Consider the following 14,317-nt stretch of genomic DNA (forward strand, 5'->3'; position numbering starts at 1 on the left):
TTTTCATGCTCTAGTTCTTGCTTGAATTTTTTTAGGAATTTTTGCCCGATTTACACTTAGTGCACTACTCACTCTTTGAACTCTATTGGAAACTCATGTTTGAGGTTAAAGGGACTAGTTAGGTTTACTTCTTTTAAAGAAAAAAAAAAGGAACAAAATAGTTTTTTGTTTAGTTGTATTTGTTGGGTGGAAAGAGCTACCACCTATGAAGTATGAAGCTACTCTCACAAGTCGGATACTAGTTATGCCCTAATGAGAGAAAGAGCTATCTCATAGGATGAGTGAAAGCTACCACCCGGGTAGAAAGAGCTACCACCTCGAAAGTGTGAAAGCCACCTTAGCGGCCGCTTTGGAAAGGGCTACCTTAAAGGATGTGTGAAGCTACTACCATCTTTTAAAATTTTTATCACTTGTGTAGATAAATAAGTCCATTGCACTTAGAACTTTGAGGAGTATAACATGTGGTGTTTTGAGTGAGTTCACACACTTACACGAAATTCAGGTTTGTTATCCTTTTTTATTCAAGTTTTTAGCTAGAGCATTGATTTTTTCGTATTTAGTGTTGAAATTTTCCTTACTTGTAGAATGCTATCTTTGTATACTTTGGTGAACCTAAGGCCAAACACTGTCAACATTTTCTTCATTGATGCACAGAATGTTTTAATGTTTGCTTGAGGACAAGCAAAAGCGTAAGTGTGGCGGAGTTTGATAAGTGCTTGTGCGATATGAATGCGAAGCGTTCATTCCTTATGTTGAGCATTACTTTTCTTAGGTTTTTACATTAATATGTTTGTTTTTATGTTACTTTTATGCAGGTAGGGTTGTGAGGCCGAGTATGAAGGAAATAGGCCAATGTGGATCATAATGCACCTATTTTGGAGGAGATCTTGCTAAGGTTCAAACGCGAAGACATAGGTCAGGTGTGAGATGCTAGAGTGTGTGCCAACCTCCTCGTATTCGAGTGAGCACATTCATTTGGAGGGGCACAAAGGCAGTCACACTCGAGCATTCTGACTTATGCATATAAGAACAAGAGATCCACCAACATGTATATCATTGAAGAAGCAAGTGATTCACGACGTAAACGTGTGCCCGTGTGCGTTACCCCAATGAAAGTATGAAATTCGGGAGTATTTCTGGTAGAGTACTGTAGCAGGTTACTGAGGGGTATTGGCTAAGGTTTTGGAGAGGTTCTACGGCTCTGACATCGTTATTCCTTAGGAAAAAGGTTGGTAGGGAAGCTTCCGTCGAGGCGTATTCTATACCGGATGAGGGAATCCTTGGACGACGAGTAGAGGACTTTCCATAAGACCATCGACACGACCATCGAGGTGGTTTCTTTATGGCTTCATTGCTTTTACATTCTATGTCTTTGATTGTACTTAGCTCCATGGAGAGCTAAACCCCTAGTGGGTACTTGGGTATTTGTGAACCCTAGGATGTATTTGTTTCATTGAATCTCTTTATTATGCTTTCAATTAATTGATGTTTATTGTGAGTTCCAACCTTGAATGCTTGATCGTAAGAACATTTCCCCTGGAGTGACACTAGGGTTGAGAGTTCTTGTTGGTAACCTTGTGAGTAAGTGACACACCCCGAGCGTTAGACAAAGCTAGGTTGGAGATGGTTGAGAGGGTGAGTCAAGAGGTATAGGAGCGTCACATTTCCCCTCCGACGTGATAGATTCTACCTCTGTTCCTCAAGTTCTTTGCAGCTATAATAGAGTGAATGGTCTAAGGGATGACCCTCCGCTGGGGCTTAGTTGCGCGTGCAACGGAGTGAACCGTTGAGGTGATCTTAGTATCTAGGGCTTAATTGTGGTTAAGGACCTTCCACCTAGACCAAAGGGTTAGGTCTATAATTAGGAAGGGATTTATCACTTGGAATCCCTAGAGCTCTTTGCAACTCTATTCGCGTGCGAGGTTGAGAGGTTATCTAATCTCTCCTCCGGGACATGTATAGAGTTAGGCATAGTTGACCTTAGATTTGGGACTATGTGATTAAGGATTTCCACGACTCACCATTGCGTCGATTAGGAAGCATAATAGGGGTTTCTTGCACTTGAAACAATTATCTTAGGCGGAGAATTATCCGAGTACCCCATCTTTATCGATTGCCTTACCTCCTCCTTTTCTCGTGCTCTTTTACTTGTTGTTTTTACTTTTGAGAATTGAATCATTTTCACACTTATCACTACTGACCTTTGACATAGCTAAGAATTTGATTAAGTGGTTTTATTCCCGATTCCCCGTGAATTCGATACCTGCTCATCCGGGATTAATTCTTCGACAAACCCGTACACTTGCGCGATATACGCAAGGGGACCTTGTCATTTATATTTTCATCGAGGTAATGCAAACGGGCACACATTTACGTCATGGATCTCCTTTCTTCTTTAATAACAGACATGTTTGTGAACATCTTGTTCTATATGCACAAGTCGGAATGCTTGAATGTGACTGTAATTGTGCCCCTCCAAATAGTTGTGCTAACTCGAGTACGAGGAGGTTGGCACACATTCATGCATCTGGAACCCGACCTATGTCTTCGCGTTTGAACCTTAGCAAAATTTCCTCCAAATTAGGGCATTACGACCCACATTGGCTTCTTTCTCTCATAATCGGCCTCACAACCCTACCTGCATGAAAGTAACATAAATATACCCATATTAGCATTAAAACCGAAGAAAAGTAATGCTCAACACAAGGAAAGAACACTTCATATTCTTATCGCACGAGCACTTATCAATATTGCTTGGCAAGCTTGCCTGTGGTCTTTCCGATAAGGGCTTCGCAATTTGACCCACTTGATTTTCTAGGTTGTGTAATAAAGCGGTGTGGTTGCAAAGTGTTTCCTCGACCGATTGGAACCCTGTATCTGATGATTGCATAAATCTAGTCAAGGCTTTCTCTAAGTCATTTATTCAGGTTTCAAAGCCGGACACTCTATTGTCCATGTTTGGGGCTTGTTGTTGTTGGAAACCTGGTGGAGCCATGGCCTTTGGTTGTCCTTGGTTGCTCCATGAAAAGTTGGGATGATACTTCCAACTCTGATTGTAGGTGTTGCTATATGGATTACCTTGGTTCCTCATTACATTACCGTCAAAGTCAATTTTCTCCACTAAAGATACATCACCCATAGAGATCAGGAAATTAGAGGAATCATGTCCTCCGCCACACCCGGTGCAAGTAGTCATGGCCGCCACTCTATTCAAAGTTAGAAGGTCTAACTTCTTACTCAATGATTCCACTTGTGCTGCCAAAGAAGTGACTGTATCTATTTCATGGAGCCTGGCCACCTTTTTCTTTTCCTACGCATTCCACTGATAACTGTTCATGGCCATGTCTTCTACTAACTGTTGGGCTTCTTCTGAGGTTTTACTCCCCATTGTACCTCCCATGGCAGCATCTAGTAATTGCCTTATACTCGTATTTAACCCATTATAGGAAGTTTGAATGATCATCCATTTGGGAAATCTTTGTTGTGGGCACCTCTGCAAAAGGTCCTTGAAATGCTCCCATGTGTCAAACAATGATTCCAATTCCATCTGCACGAACAAGGATATCTCATTGCGAAGTGTGGCCAACTTTCCCGTGAGGGAAGTATCTAGCAAGAAAAAGCTTCGACCATCTCATTCCAAGTCGTGATGGATGCTTTTTGGCAAGGAATGAAGCTATTGCTTGGCTCTTCCATTTAGAGAAAATGGGAAAGCCCTCAATCTAATAGCATTATCCGATACACCGTTAATCTTCAGCATATCACAAACTTCCAAGAAGTTTTCTATGCAGTTATTTGGATCCTCATCTGTCAAACCATTGAACTGCGCTGACTGCTGAATCATCTGGATAAATGTGTGTTTCAGCTCAAAGTTCAAAGCAATAATCAGTGGTCACACAATGTTAGATTATGTCCCCAGTACTGATGGTCTGGCGTAATCAGCTAATGTTCTCTATTATTCATTTTGCTCAGACATGTTGCTAGATCCTTCAACTTCCACTTCAGCTAGATTTGATGGTTCTTGCACAGGTTCTTTCAATTTTCTTCATAGTGTACATTTGAGTTCGAGATCTTCTTTAATTAATATCGAAGGATTTCCTCGGGTCATAACCTGAAGCTGTACCAAAAGAAGAAGAACAAATCAGAACGATGATAGAAAAAGAAGATGTGAAGTAGAATGAATGAACGAATAGCTTAGAAAACACAGTGCAAAGTATCTCTAAACACCTACTCCCCGGCAACGGCGTCAAAAACTTGGCAACGCCCCTTGTGCATGTCCCGCAAGTGTACGGGTTTATCGTGTAATAGGCAAGAAAGAAATACTTAAATTATTTCTTAACCAAGTGAAGATGAATAATGATTATGTTGATAAGATGAAATGTAATCAAGAATAAAAAAAAACAAGAAAGAAAAGCACAAGTAAGTGAGAGATGAGGCAATCGATATAAATGGGTACTAGGATATTGTTCCGCCAAGTACAATCGTTTCAAGTGAAAAACCAACTATTATGTCTCCTAACTTATGCATTAATAAGCTGTGGAAATCCTTCAATACACGGTGCCAAATCTAAGGTCGACAGTGACTAACTCTATACTACGGATTCCAAGTGATAAACCCTCTACCTAGATATAGACCTAACCCTTTGGTCCAGGTGTGAGGTCCCTAGTCAGAATTAAGCCCTAGATGCTAAAATCACTTCAACGCTTCACTCCGTTGCCTCTACAACTAAGCCCCAGCGGAAGGTCATCCATTAGCCCATTCACTGTACTATGACCGGAAATAACTAAAGGAATTAGAGGTAGTATAAATCGCATCAAAGGGGAAAGGGGACGCTCCGCTACCTCTCGACTCACCCTTTAACCCTCTCCAATCTAGCTTTGTCTAACCCTCATGGTGTGTCACTCACTCACAAGACTTACCAATATGAACTCTCAACCCTAGTGTCACTCTAAGGGAGGATTCATTCAATCAAACATTCAAGATTGGAACTCAAATAAAACATCAATTAATGAAAATATAATAGAAGGTTTAATGAAACAAATACATCCTAAGGTTCACAAATCCAAGTACCCACTAGGGGGTTTAGCTCTCTATGGAGCTAGTTACAGTCAACAATGCAAATTGAATGTAAAAGCAAGTAATCCATAGAAAACCCCCTCGATAGTCATGATGATGGTCTTGTGGAGAAGCCTCGTCTCCTCCAAAGGTCCCCTTGTCCGGCCTAGGACACACCTCGCCGGATCGGAGCTGACGAAAGCTCTCCCAATAACCTTCTTCCAAGTGGAGCGCAATTTTGAAGCTAAAAAACCTCTCCAAAAACCCTACCAATACCTCTCAAAACCCTAGCCGCAGCCCCCTCTCAAGTTTGGGAAAGAATGAAGAAAAGAATGCTGAAATCGGGGCTGAATCGCGGATTAAATAGGGCTGAAATCGGGCATCCACACGCCCCTTTGGATATGCCGCACGGCCGTGGAATTTCTGCAGGGCGTGGATAATTTTGACACGCCAATGTGGATTCCCTGGAATTCTCTTTTTCGGCCGGCTATGAAAAGTACCTACTACAATAATTTGCTACATTGTTTGCTACAATACTCTGCAATGCCGGCCTGAAACACTGCTGAATCCATTTTTTCATCGAGTTAACATCAACGGGCACATGTTTACGTCATAGATAGCTTTGCTTTTTTCAATAACTGCCTCATTGGAGAAAATCCTATGATTAATGCACAAGACGGGATACCCGAATGTCTCGCCTTTGCACCACTCCAAACCATTATGCTATCGTCAATACATGGAGGTTGGTACACATTCTTGCATCTTGAACCTGACTTATATGTTCGCTTTTCACCCTTCTCAAGATTTCCTCCAAATAGTGCATTCACGATCTACATTGGTTTCTTTTTTAACATTCGACTTCACAACCCTATATGCATGAAAGTAACACAAATGCACAAATATTATCGCTAAAACCTAATAAACGTAATGCTCATTAGGTAAAAGAACACCTGCATTTCATCGCACAGCACTTATGATAAGTGCTTGTGCGATATGAATGCGTAGTGTTCATTCCTTATGTTGAACATTTCTTTTCTCAGGTTTTTACACTAATATGTGTGTTTTTATGTTACTTTTATGCAGGTAGGGTTGTGAGGTCGAGTATGAAGGAAATAGGCCAATGTGGATCATAATGCACCTATTTTGGAGGAAATCTTGCTAAGGTTCAAACGCGAAGACACAGTCGGTGTGAGATGCTAGAGTGTGCCAACTCCTCGCATTCGAGTGAGCACATCCATTTGGAGGGGCACAAAGACAGTCACACTCGAGCATTCCGACTTATGCACATAAGAAAAAGAGCTCCACCGACATGTCTATCAATGAAGAAGCAATTGATTCACGATGTAAACGTGTGCCGGTTTGTGTTACCCTGATGAAAATATGGAATTGGGAAGTTATTCAGGTCGAAGACTGTAGTAGAGAAATGAAGCAACACTGTAGCATGCACTGTAGCAGCAACGTTTACAGCCAGCCAAGAAATCAGAGAAACAGATAATCCACACGGACGTGTGGAAATTATCCACGCTTGTGTGGAAATTCCGCACGGGCACGTGTACGCCCAAGCCCGTGGAGTCGCCTGATTACAGCACTATTTAAAGCCGATTCAGCCCCGATTTTGGTATTCTTTTCTCCATCTTTTCTCCAACTTGAGAGAGGGCTTTGGCTAGAGTTTTGAGGGGTATTGGCTAGGGTTTTTGGAGAGGTTCTACGGTTCCGATATCGCAAATCGTTTGGAAGAAGGTTATTGGGAGAGCTTTCGTCGTCATCGATCCGGCGAGGTGTATCCTAGGCCGGACAAAGGTTTCCTTGCGACGAGTAGAGGACTCTCCATAAGACCATCGACACGACCATCGAGGGGGTTTCTTTATGGATTCATTGCTTTTACATTCGATTTCTTTGATTGTACTTAGCTCCATGGAGAGCTAAACCCCTAGTAGGTACTTGGGTGATTGTAAACCCTAGGATTTATTCGTTTCATTGAACTTCTTTATTATGCTTTCAATAAATTGATGTTTATTGTGAGTTCCAACCTTGAATGCTTGATCGTATGAACATTTCCCCTTGAGTGACACTAGGGTTGAGAGTTCTTGTTGATAACCTTGTGAGTGAGTGACACACCACGAGCGTTAGACAAAGCTAGGTTAGAGAGGGTTGAGAGGGTGAGTCGAGAGGTACATGGAGCGCCCGCTTCCTCCGACGTGATAGATTCTACCTCCGCTCGAGTTCTTTGTTGCCATAATAGAGTGAGTGGTCTAAGGGATGAATCTCTGGGCTTAGTTGCGCGTGCAACGGAGTGAAGCGCTGAGGGGATCTTAGTTTCTAGGGCTTAATTGTGGTTAGGGACCTTCCACTGACCAAAGGGTTAGGGTCTATAATTAGGAAGAGATTTATCACCTGAATCCATAGAGCTCATTGCAACTTTATTCGAAAAGTAGGTTGAGAGCTTATTTAATCTCCTCCGGGACATGAATAGAGTTAGGCATAGTTGACCTTAGATTTGGGGACTATGTATGTAAGGATTTCCACGACTTACCATTGCATTGATTAGGAAGCATAATAGAGAGTTCTTGACTTGAAACGATTATCCTAGGTGAAGCATCATCCCTAGTATTATCGAATGCCTTACCTCCCTCCCTTACTTTTGCTCTCTTTACTTATTGCTTTTTAATTGTTGAGAATTGAATCATTGTTACACTTATCATTGTTGATATTCCACATAGCTAAGAATCGACTAAGTGTCTTTTACTCCCCTACTCCCTCGGGATCTCGAGCACCCGCCACCCGGGATTATTATTTCGACAAACCTCGCACTTCCCGGGATATACGCAGGGACCTTGTCAAGTTTTTGTCGCCATTGCCGGGAGCTAGGTGTTTAGAGATACTTTGCACTTTGTTTTCTTAGCTATTTCACCACATATCTCTAATTCATATCTTCTTATTCTATCATCAACTGATTGTCTTTTTCTTTTCTTTTTGGTGCAGCCCGTGTTATGACTCGATGGAATCCATCAATATTGATTGAAGGAGACCCCTCGAGCTTTTAACGCATACTTAGAAGAAAAGGGAAAGAGCCCGTGCAAGAACAACATAATCCAAATTGATTTGAAGTAGAAGTGATCTCGAAAAACAACGAACACTATCCAATTATCCTGACATTCAAAGGTCGGGGACACAATCGAGTATTGTGCAGCCCCCCAATTACAAATCTAACTTTGAGCTAAAGCCGACATTCATCCATATGTTGCAAAGTCTAGCATGACACTCAACGGTCTTGACTGATGAGGATCCAAACAAATACATAGAGAGCTTCCTCGAGTGTGCGACATGCTAAAGATAAATGGTGTGACAGATGATGCCATCAAATTGAGAGCCTTCCCATTTTCTTTAAAGGGGAGAGCAAAAGCAAAGGGCTACACTCATTACCTAGAGCATCAATCACTACATGGGAGGAGATAGTAGAAGCTTTTCTAGCCCGTTATTTCCTCCCGAAATCAAAGAAATCTTAGGAATGAGATCTCATCCTTTGTGCAGCTTGGAATTGGAGTCTCTATTTGAGACATGGGTAAGGTTCAAGGAACTCCCACGAAAGTGTCCGCAACATGGATTCCCGTGAGTGGATGATTGTTCAAACCTTCTACAATGGTTTGAACCCCTAGTACAAGGCAACTCTTGGATGCGGCTGCAGGAGGTACCTTTAGGGTAGCAAGACCCCGATGAGGCTCATCAATTGATTGAGGAAATGGGGTTAAATAGCTACTGCTGGAATGCTAGGGAGAAGAAAAAAGTGGTCAGTCTCCATAAAATTGATGCGATAACTTCATTGGCGGCCCAAGTGGAGAGTTTGAGTAAGAAGCTATATCTTATAGCTTCGAATAGAGTTGCGGCCGTAACCAATTGCACCGGGTTGTGGTGGAGGACATGCTCCTCCGATTGCCCAATCGCCATTGGTGATGTTTCTTCGCTGAGAACGCTTGACTTTGTAGGTAATGGCATGAGACCCTCAAGGAATCCATACAAAGAACACTCTACAATTCAAAGTTGGAAGAATCATCCCAATTTTTCATGGAGTAATCAAGGACCATGAAGACCATGGGGCCATCGGGTTTCCAACAACAAAGAACTAAGCCCTCAAGTGGAAAAACAGAATTTCGTGCTTGGAAAACCGGATGACAGATTTGGAGAAGCATTTGGCTAGATTTGTTCAATCGGCAAATACAAGGTTTGAATCAGTCGAGGCTACACATCGCAATCACACCGCCTCCTTGCACAACCTTGAAAAATCTGTGGGGCAAATTGCGTAAGTCTCTCTCCGAAAGGCCACATGGAAGTTTACCAAACAACACGGAAACCAATCCTAGAGAACATGTGAAGGCGATCACTTTGAGAAGTGGTCGTGAGGTTGAAAGGAGGCTTCCGAGTGAAAAGCCGAAAGAACATGCACCCGAGGTTGTAGAGGTTGAGGAGGGAGTAAACAATGCGAAAGAGGTGCACCCCAACCATTCAAGCCAAGAATCCCTTACCCCTCTTTATTGAAGAAATACCAAGGGGATGAACAGTATAAGAAGTTCCTGAGTTTATTCAAGCAACTCCACATCAATATTCCTTTTGTAGAGGCATTGGCTCAAATGCCTAAGTACGCGAAGTTCCTGAAAGACCTATTGACCAATAAAAGGAAATTAGAGGAGAGTGCTTCAGTGGTGCTAAATGCTTCATGCTCGGCGGTGTTGCAAAAGAACATGCCGAACAAGAAGAAAGACCCTGGAAGGTTCATCATTCCGTGTAACTGATAAGTGCTTGAGTAGACATATTTTTATATATGTTTTACATGCATTGAGCATCATTTTTACTGTGGTTTATGTCTCATATTGTGTATTTGGTGTTCTTTTTATGCATATAGGTTGTGAATGCCTTGAAGAGTAAAAAGGAAGCAAAGATAGGCTATAAAGACACAATGTTGGGAGTTCTTGTTCAATTCAAGGACCAAGACACGAGAGCAGCTCATAAACGTGGAGATGTGTGCCAACTCCAAGAAGATTCAAGTCAATTCACCATTTGAAGGGCACAAAGGCAGCCACATCTTCATATTCCTTCTCTTTGTGAAGATTGCAAGACCTCTCAAAGATACGCCGATGAAGAAAAAGTTTTATAGCCTACCACATGGACGCGAGCCCGGCCGTAGCAGTGATTCACTCGCTCATGCGGCCGCGCGGAAATCTCCGTGATGCCCGCGTGAAATTCTTGCAGCCCACGCGGGCGCGTGGAAAATCCACACGGCGCGTGAGGGCACGTGATAGACGCGATCTAAGGCCTATAAATAGCTGCTTTTGCCCTATTCTTTTCTCATCTTTTGTGCGGCTCTTGAGGGGTGAGACGGGCTAGGGTTTGGAGAGGAGGTCTTTATGCGGCTTTGGTGCTTCATCACCAACTTTGATCGATTCCTCCTCCGTCATAGCATCAAGGAAGCCACCGTGAACCTAGCTCGGAGTGGGTCCTTCAAGACGCCGAAGCTCTCCATCAAGGCCATCAGCTCATAGCATAAGGGGGTTTATTTCTATGGTTTTAATGTACTTTCATTCATTGATGGTGTGTTTTGTATGTTGCTCCATGGAGGGCTAAAACCCTAGAGGGTATTTTGGGCTTGTGAACCCTAGGATTCTCATCTTTTGTGAATTTTCTTTGTGTTTCTATTTAATCCGAGTTTGATTAAGTTTCATTCTTGATTGTTTAATGCTTGCTTGTCTTATTGATCTTATGGTTATTTGGTTTGGTATGATTTGTTGCCTTGGTAGGAGAGAGATCTCCATTAGGGTTAGAACCTCAAGATTGAAGAGGGTTGAGAGGGTGAGTCATGAGATAGTGAAGTGTCCCCTTTCCCTACAATTGGTGTATTCTATCTCCATTCCCTAAGCTCTTGCAACCATATTTGGTGGGAGGCATGAGATTGCCTCGATTTCTCCGCCGACCTTGTAGGGGGTTAGGATCCTTCACCGGGAATTAGGGTTGGATCAATCTTTAGGAATTGGATACACGCTTTGGAATCCCTAGAGTGCTTTATGGTCATATGTGGTGTGAGGTGTTGAGATTGAGCGATTTCTCCACCGGGACCTCGAGGGGGACTAGTATCGGTGATCTAGAGATAGACCCATTATGTTTGGATTTCCACCTACTTAACTTACTCATCATAGAAACATTTTGCTTATCTCGGTACCTAATACCCTGAATCCCTAGGGGAGCATTACCCAATACTCCCACTTTTAATCGATTGAGATTCTCCTTCCATTTTACCCTTGCATATTCGCCTCCGGTGTTCATCTCTTCAGCACATTAGATCACCACACCGCTTTCATTTATCATTAGGTTAGAAAGCAGAGAAGAAGTTAGTACTAGTAGCCCCTGCTCCTCGGGGATTCGACTCACCCACTCACCGGGTAATTATTACTCGACACTGCTGCACTTGCGGTTTACACACGCATATTCGGACGTGTCGTGAACATCGGCAACTCGGTGAGGAAATGGCATCATGATCTGTAGGGCAAGTATCAACGCCATGCCATATACTTTCTTCCAAAAAGCTAGGCTTAGGACAGCCCAGCCTACCTGGATGACTTTACAATCATGGACCGGTCAAGACGACATCGTAGAGGCATCATTGAAGACGTGTTTGTCAAGGTGGACAAGTACATTTTTCTAGTTCACTTTGTAGTGCTAGATGTCGATAAGGATGCGGATGTACCCTTGATACTTAAGTAGACCGCTCTACGGACTTCCAAAGCATTGATTGACATGGACGGCGTGAGAGCTCACATTGAGAGTTGAGATGACAAGCTCACATACCGCCTTTGCTCAAGCTATGCGGCATTCTCTTGATTTTTGATGACACTTTATACTTTCTAGACACTATTGATGAGCTTGTTGATGAATATATGCAGTGAAAATGTTCAACCCGGATCCATATGAAGGTTTGTTCGACCAAGATGAGAGCAATGAAGAAGTAATGATGCTTGGTCTCGACCGGAGAAGAAACATCTACCCCCGGGGATCCTTGAAGACGGTGTTCGAAAATGAAGAGGGCCTCGGAGACGCCACTGAAAATGCTCCAAGATTGTTGGAGATGTACATGAGCCAAGGATGTTGGACGAACCATTGCTAGGTTATCCGAAGCCCGAGAGTACACCCTCTACCCTCAAGAGGCTTTGATCATCATGCTTTCAAGCCATGGGTAAAAGGGTAATCTTCATTTATGAACCCCCGTGAGGTAAGAAAGATACGTCAAGCTTAGTGACATTAAACAAGTGCTTCTTGGGAGGCAACCCAAGTGTTTATTGTTCTCGCACCTTTTAGTTTAGTTTGTTTTCATGAATAAACTGCTAAGTGTTGGTGTTTCAATTTTTAAGTGCTTGTGCTGCTATGTTGTTGTGGGTTTTTAAAAGAACTCATTGTGTGTTTTGTTGAGAGTTTGCGAAGTTTGGTCGTTTGACTTCTATTACGTGTTTTTATCTGGTAAATTTTTCATAATATAGTAGGCTCTGAGTGTGTAAACATGTTCAGAATAGTTCTGCAGAGCCTGCAGGTTTTTCTAAGTCATCCAGGGAAAACACACAGGCGTGTGGAATTTCCACTCGCCCGTGGGTGTATACTGCAAGCTCATCCAGAGAAGGCACAGGGGCATGCAGTTGCCCATTGAACGACCATGCAACTGGTGCACGCCCGTGGTTAATTTCCCAGATGGGCGTAAACTCCCTCGCAGAGTTGGGCAGATTTTCCCGAGAGCACACAGGGCCGTGGACTCGCCGCTATGGGTGACCTTGTGAACCACACACGGGCGTGGGTAATGCATGGGTAATTTCCGCACGCCCGTGTGAGAGCAGTCAGAGTCAAAGGAGCATTTTCCCGAGAAAGCACAGGGACGTGTGTACGCTCCTCTAGCGCTCTCGAAGTGAGGCGCACGGGCGTGGCTAATTTCCACATGCCCACGGGAATACACCGAATTCCAAGAGACATGATTTTCTCCTTAAAAACCTTGTGATCCGTCTCATTCTTCATCTCTAGTCGCCGAAAAACGGTTCCCGATCATCTTTCCGATCCTTCATCGCTGTTTGGAGGAATTTTCTTCACAAATCTTACCGAATTTCAGAAGTTTTCATATTCATCTCTTCGGTAACCTTCTTATCCTCTTTTCTTCGCCAATTATGGTTTTTCACCGATTGAATACTTTTAAATGTGAATTTTCATGCATGATGGATGTGTAGTAAGCATTTAGAAGTGGTTTTAAATTGAATTATTAAGATTTATTGTGCACCCGCAAGGGAGTTTCATCGCTCGCAGATCCACACGCAAGGCGTAATTTCCACAGTGCCTGTGGAATTCTCGCAAAGATATTGCTTCCGAGATTTTTGATTGTTTTCTCTTTTGCACTACGTATATGGCACCTCGCGCGAAGAAGAACGTAAGTGAAGCGCCTCGCACTCACCCTCACCCGAAACGATATATGTGGAATCTCGAACGCCGAGCATCACCCCTCGCTCGAGAGACTTTTTAGCACTTGGGTCTGGTCGACTTTGCTTTTCATGGATGCACAAGTGCTTCGAGATATTCAAAGCAGGTGAGGAGGTAATTAATGAGATTGATGAGATGTCAGGGCAAAGTGAAGTCGAGGAGGTTGTCAATATTAGTGAGCCAGCTATCGCAAGACCGACGCTAGAGGTTTTAGGCCCTTTGAGTTTTTGATTATCGCATGGGAGAGTTGACACTGCGCAGGGGCTATGGCAGCTTTTGGGCATTCGGACATCCATTCTCTCGTGAGCGCCACCGAAGTTTTTGATTAGGACGGGCCCGCATGACGATGTCGCTTATACAGGTACCATGGAGTATGGCCGACTACCAGTAGACTTTTCAGTGTCAGTCACTCCATATCATGTGTACAGGATTTTGTGTGGACGTGGGGAGTACGAACCGGGATTGTCGAAGGCCTCTAGTTTGTCCCGCTCCGCTTATAGACACGCACATCGCAGTCATCAGCAGTCCATGACGGGTCGAGAGTATAACACACCGCTTTGACCACGCTGGATCCGCTTTATACTCTACGGCCCGCAATATACCACTTTTACTTAGGGTGCATTCTAGCGTATGTTTTGCGTACATCTGTGGTCAATCGATTTGAGAGTGGGTCTACTATTTGTCAGCCCTTATATTACTGCACTCATTTTGGGAATGGGTTTGGGCGACGCTTCTACGTGGTAGCCGAGAGGATAGCTTGTGCCCACTC

The 14,317-nt window shown here is 43.3% G+C and overlaps 2 non-coding genes across 2 annotated transcripts; one reads left to right on the forward strand and one right to left on the reverse strand.

Moving 5' to 3' along the window:
- The first annotated feature begins 3,473 nt into the window (after window positions 1-3,473).
- Window positions 3,474-3,580, forward strand: LOC120267170. Its single transcript, XR_005538413.1, has one exon. It is a non-coding gene; the product is annotated as a small nucleolar RNA R71 (small nucleolar RNA).
- Window positions 3,581-8,550: 4,970 nt separating this feature from the next.
- Window positions 8,551-8,658, reverse strand: LOC120266697. Its single transcript, XR_005538249.1, has one exon. It is a non-coding gene; the product is annotated as a small nucleolar RNA R71 (small nucleolar RNA).
- Window positions 8,659-14,317: the final 5,659 nt, after the last annotated feature.

The sequence above is a fragment of the Dioscorea cayenensis genome, chromosome 1 (assembly GCF_009730915.1).
Source record: "Dioscorea cayenensis subsp. rotundata cultivar TDr96_F1 chromosome 1, TDr96_F1_v2_PseudoChromosome.rev07_lg8_w22 25.fasta, whole genome shotgun sequence".
NCBI classification, from domain to species: domain Eukaryota; kingdom Viridiplantae; phylum Streptophyta; class Magnoliopsida; order Dioscoreales; family Dioscoreaceae; genus Dioscorea; species Dioscorea cayenensis.